Source organism: Herpailurus yagouaroundi, unplaced genomic scaffold (assembly GCF_014898765.1).
Source record: "Herpailurus yagouaroundi ecotype Mexico unplaced genomic scaffold, PumYag 67702, whole genome shotgun sequence".
In the NCBI taxonomy this organism is placed as follows: domain Eukaryota; kingdom Metazoa; phylum Chordata; class Mammalia; order Carnivora; family Felidae; genus Herpailurus; species Herpailurus yagouaroundi.
This window is the reverse complement of record NW_024420501.1, coordinates 3,397,990-3,403,190: the sequence shown is the minus strand read 5'-3', so window position 1 is coordinate 3,403,190 and position 5,201 is coordinate 3,397,990. Positions and strand designations below refer to the sequence as shown.

The following is a 5,201-nucleotide window of genomic DNA, read 5'->3' as shown; positions in this document are numbered from 1 at the left end:
GCTGCTCACTAACAGTGGGTAATAAACTGCATTTCAGCCACCGCACCCCCTCCCCCCTGCCATTTTATCAGTTGATGTCTTCACAGGTCCACTGAAATGTCAACAAGGGCGACTTGACCAGTCAACCCACACCCGGACTTTAAAAATTACGTAGTATTTTCCAACCTTCACCTCTCTGAATCTAACTTTTTGTCTAGTGCCTTCCAAATCCAAGAAATGATTGTAAAACTGACAATGCCCATAATTCCAGTGTTGGAGGTCTGTTTTTTAAATCATGTTAGGGGTGCCTGGGTGGCTTAGCTTAGTCCGTTAAGCGTCTCTTTTTTTCTTTAAAATTTTTTTTAATGTTTATTTATTTTTGAGAGATAGAGACAGCATGAGCAGGGGAGGGACAGAGAGAGAGGGAGACACAGAATCCGAAGCAGGCTCCAGGCTCCGAGCTGCCAGCACAGAGCCCGATGCGGGGCTCGAACCCACGAACCTCAAGACTTCTTCTGACTCTTGATTTCGGCTCTGGTCCTGATTTCAGGGTTCGTGAGTTGGAGCCCCCGTTGAGCTCTGCGCTGAGAGTGTGGAGCCTGCTTGGGATTCTCTCCCGCCCTCCCTCCCTCTCTGTCTCTCTCACCCTCCCCACGCGTGCTCTCGCCTTCTCAAAATGAATAAACTTAAAAATATTGTTTTAACGTTTATTGGTCAAAACAATTTTTTGCTAAAGCTTAGGTTGTCATAGTTTCTAGATTTATATCTAAAGCATTTTAAAGCATTAGCAAGGTTCAGATGTGCATATTCTTGGCTGTGTTTAGATTCTGGGGCTGTGCTACACCATCAAACTGCTGATGGATTGACTGCGTTGTCAAAGGTCACTCATCCTCGATTTTGCCTTTGACTTTAAATTTGCTCCTTGTTTGACTCAAGGACTGTTTTGACAAAACCATTCCCATCTGGTGACTCTCAGGCGATCCACAAAATTAATTGCGTTTTTATTCTCACACAACAGGTGCACAAGGCTCATTGATTCTCTTTCCGATAATTGGTTAGGAGCACAAAATTTGAACAGGGACGGGAGATAGCCAAGGAAAGATTTGTAAAATATTTTGGAAAACTTTTAATTTTAGAAGAGTTGTAGATTTGCAGAAAAGTTGCTTAGAGAGTAGAGTTTTCCTATATCCCGCATGCATTCCTGTATTACCAACATCTTACACTACTAGTAACGTGTATTTGTCACAATTACTGGACCAGTATTGATACGTTATTGTTAACCGAGGTCCATACTTTATTTCCTCAGTTTTCCATTAATATCATTTTTCTGTCCCAGGATCCCATCCAGAATATGCCGTGTCATGTTTAGTTACCGTGTCTCCTTAGGCTCCTGGTGGCTGGGACAGCTTCTCAGACTTCCCTTGGTTTAGATGACGTTGATAGTTTTGAGCAGTACTGGTCAGGTGTTTTATACTATGTCCATCAATTGGGATTTGGCTGTTTTTCGTTTTTGTTTTTAAGTTTTAGTTCACATGCAGTGCAGTACTGGTTTCGGGAGTAGAATACAGTGGTTCATCACTTACAACACCCAGTGCTCATCACAAGTACCCTCCTTAGTACCCATCAGCCATCTAACCCGTCTCCCACCTACCTTCTTCCATCAACCCATAGTTTGTTCTCTATAGCTAAGAGTCTCTTGTGGTTTGTTTCAGTAGATTGTTTTTAAACGTGAGTTTTCAGATAACATCTTTCTTGCTGAGTGGGACCTTTTAAATTTCACTGTAATCATGGAGACAGGTATATGCAACTGACATGTTTCAAATGCTTACTTAAATTGTGAAGTGTGTTTAGCTGGTGAAGGGATTTGAAATTAATGAATATTCTCACGAATATTTGTTCTGGGGGCAGTTAGGGGAAGCTAATGTGTTTTGCAAGTGTTCTCGTGTCCAGCTTGCCCACATCCACTCTCGTTCCTCAACCTCCAAGCCTCTGTTTGCCTGTAGCTGTTCCTAGAATTCAATTGCCTGCCAGCTAAAACCACCGTAAAAACATTTAGGTAGATAAAGTGGCCCAAGATTCTTTTTGCTTGGCAAGAACTCACTTGCTAAAATGGCTTTTAATATGTTTGTGCCTCTCTGCTATGCTGCTTTTGCCAGAATAGATGGCAAGTCTAAAGATTTGCTTGTCTTCCTAACTCCTTTTTTAATATCTCATAGCAGTGACTGAGCTATTGATCTGAAGGGATAATAACAACCCTGCATGTGCTTTCTGCAAGTTCCGATATTTTAAGAACTGAGAGCTTTGAAAAAGAACATTGCTTTACTTCGCATAAACACAGAGCTGCTTCAAACCAAATCATATACAGCATGTGTCATAAACAAAGTTGGTTCCTTGAAATCACCAGATTCAGAGGGAGCAAAGGATGATAGAGAAGGAATGAAAGCAAATAATAGTACTTGCCCAAAGACTGATGACCAGGGTCAGCTACCCGGGAATATGGTCCCCAGCAGCCCCACTCACTCCTTACCCTCCCCCGCCCCCCATCCCTACTTCAGGCTCTTGGCTTCTGACATAAACTTAGAGCACTTCTCAGAAAGATTGTTCCGGAGGGAAAGGCACACAGAAAGTAAACAAGTAGCTTTTTGCTGAAATTAACCTTTAGTACATTATTAATAGTTTTGGGGTTCTAGTTTGACTCCTCAGTAGAGAAAATAATGAGCAGCATGCCTCATTAAGATTAAGATATATTTCAAATAACTGAAAACAATACATTTGCCATAAGGTAGATAGAGAAAATTGGGGATTTTTTTTTGCTGCATATGTTTTTTTTTCTTTTAATAATTTGGTACTTTCTTTTTCCAAAAAAAATTTTTTTAATGTTTATTTTTGAGAGAGACACAGTGAAAGCGGGGGAGGGGCAGAGAGAGGGAGACACAGAATGTGAAACAGGCTCCAGGCTCTGAGCTGCCAGCACAGAGCCCCATGCAGGGCTCGAACCCATGGACCATGAGATCATGACCCGAGCCGACGCTTAACCAACTGAGCCACCCAGGCGCCCCTGCTGCATATATTTTTTAATGGAAGTTCTGGCTAATAGGGTCTAAGAGGACTCCCTGATTTTGAGAGATACGCCAAAAAGGTAGAGCTAAAGAATACTTAGATTTATATTCTTAATTTCTCAATATTATATCTTATATATCTGTTCACCACATGGAAGAATCCAGCACCCATTTTCAAACTTTGGTTTTAACTTTTGCTAGTAAACTGGCTGGGATAGTATTTGTCAGGTTTCTTCACTGTAAAGTTACTCTTTTTTAAAATAGAGATTTTTTTTATTGATTTGCTTACCTCTGATTCTGGAGATGAATATGGTTCATTTCATTTACTCAACAGAAGTTATTGTGAATTAAAGAAAATGTGGTTTTAGGAATTTTTTTTTTTTTTTAAACTCAAGGCCCACTAATTGGAAGAATAAACCATACTTAAAGGAGCAGCCCATACTTTGTAGGTGACAAAGGTTGGCCAAAGTCAGGTTTTTGGTGTATAATATGTATGTGTTTAGCTTTTCTAAATATACCGAGCTTATTCTATTTGATTACAGAGGGATATTGTTAAGTAATTCCAATCACGTTCTTCACATGTTACAGCAGTTCATTTATTCAGTTATTAGCAATTCATTTATTCAGTTAACACCAGTTATTAGACTTTCTCACCTTCTCTTTCCATTTATTTTATACTCAGAAGTAACAGTGAAAAGCCTTTCCATAAATGAGACCCTTTCTCTCTTCCCAGCTTTCGTAGAAGTACAAAGGGTGCTATAGATATTAGGGCTCAAGCAACCGCCTGCTTTGCATTTCTTCAAATGCTAGTCATAGTATTTCTTGTGTTGAAATTTGTTAGGGAGTTTCCATATCAAGCAATGAGCGTGTCACGCAGCAGATGAGCCTCTAGGATGAATTTGATTCATTCTCCAAAGCAGCAAAATCTCATCATCAGATGGTGTTGCTTGAGGCTTTCTCTTGCTTTCGAGTTGGATGATCTAAATGGCGTCACCTCTGGTGGGTTTCCATCCTGTCACGTATCAAAGAACGTCTGTGCAGATGGAAAGAGATTTTCTGTTGGGCTCTGTGTGAGCTCCGTGGGAAGGGTTAAAAATCAGGAGCGAATGTGTTTAGCTCCATTATACTTTTTAATGACTGGCATCTCTACCAGATTTGTTGACACTACAAACAGGGAAGGAGCAAAGACATCAGGGATTTATTGCTGGCTCTGCCGCTAGTTTCTTGTGTAATTTTGGAGGGTGTTTTTTTTTTTTTTTTTTTATGTAACTTTCCTCAGTGTTCCTCAGACTTCCGTCTGTACAGTGAGAGTGGATAGTCCAGAGCGTTGTTTAAACCCCTTAGGAACATAGAAGTCTGTGGTTCAGAATGGGAAATATGAAAAGCAATATGGGCTGCCCCCTCCATTACATGTTTATGATCATACATGATCATGAGATGGTACCTTAGGAAAAAAATGTACTGGGAATCTGATCTTCCCACCAAAGGTTGTATATGTAGCTGGGGACACGGCTCTTGACCAAGGGACTGATGCCTACTAATTATTTTTTCTAGGTATGATGACACATATAAAAATGAGTGGATTTCCGGGTAATACCTGTGGGCCATAGAGCTTTTTAAGAAACGTATTCTGGATTAGGGAAGTGTGGTGGTGGGTGGGGAAAGTGGACAGAGAAGAGATCTCTGTAAGCAGAATTCTGTATTACTCTTCCCTGGTCCTTCCCATGTGACAGTCTCTCTCTCTCTCTCTCTCTCTCTCTCTCTCATTGGTATTCTTTCCTGCTCATGATCCTGCCTCATGCTTCTGATGTTGGGAGGGCTCTGAGGGCCTGCTGACTTCCATGCCTTAACAGTGGACAGAGCTGGGGCAGGTCAACCATGAACCCGGCTTTGGGCCCCAGCCTGTTCTAAGTTGGGGAGAATTTCAGGAACCTTAAGCTGCGTAGGTCAGCATGTCTGCTAGTCTCCTTCTGACGTCATGTGCTTAGGTTTTCTGTAAGGCTCCTCTTGCTTAGTTCCTTGTGATTGAGGCTGGCCTTGTACTTCTGTGCCAGGAGCTGGGCCCTGTTCTCTTTCTCCACTGTGAAGTCCTTAATCTGGTACAGTGGTTGATACCCCAATTTCCCCAAGGTTAGGAAGGATGCTTTCTTTTAGCCAGGCCTC

General features: G+C 41.5%; 1 long non-coding RNA gene across 1 annotated transcript; it reads left to right on the top strand.

Annotated features, from left to right (window-relative positions):
• Positions 1–616: 616 nt before the first annotated feature.
• Positions 617–4,803, top strand: LOC121025820 (uncharacterized). Its single transcript, XR_005788153.1, has 3 exons — positions 617–1,653; positions 4,279–4,281; positions 4,772–4,803. It is a non-coding gene; the product is annotated as an uncharacterized LOC121025820 (long non-coding RNA).
• The last annotated feature ends 398 nt before the right edge of the window (positions 4,804–5,201 follow it).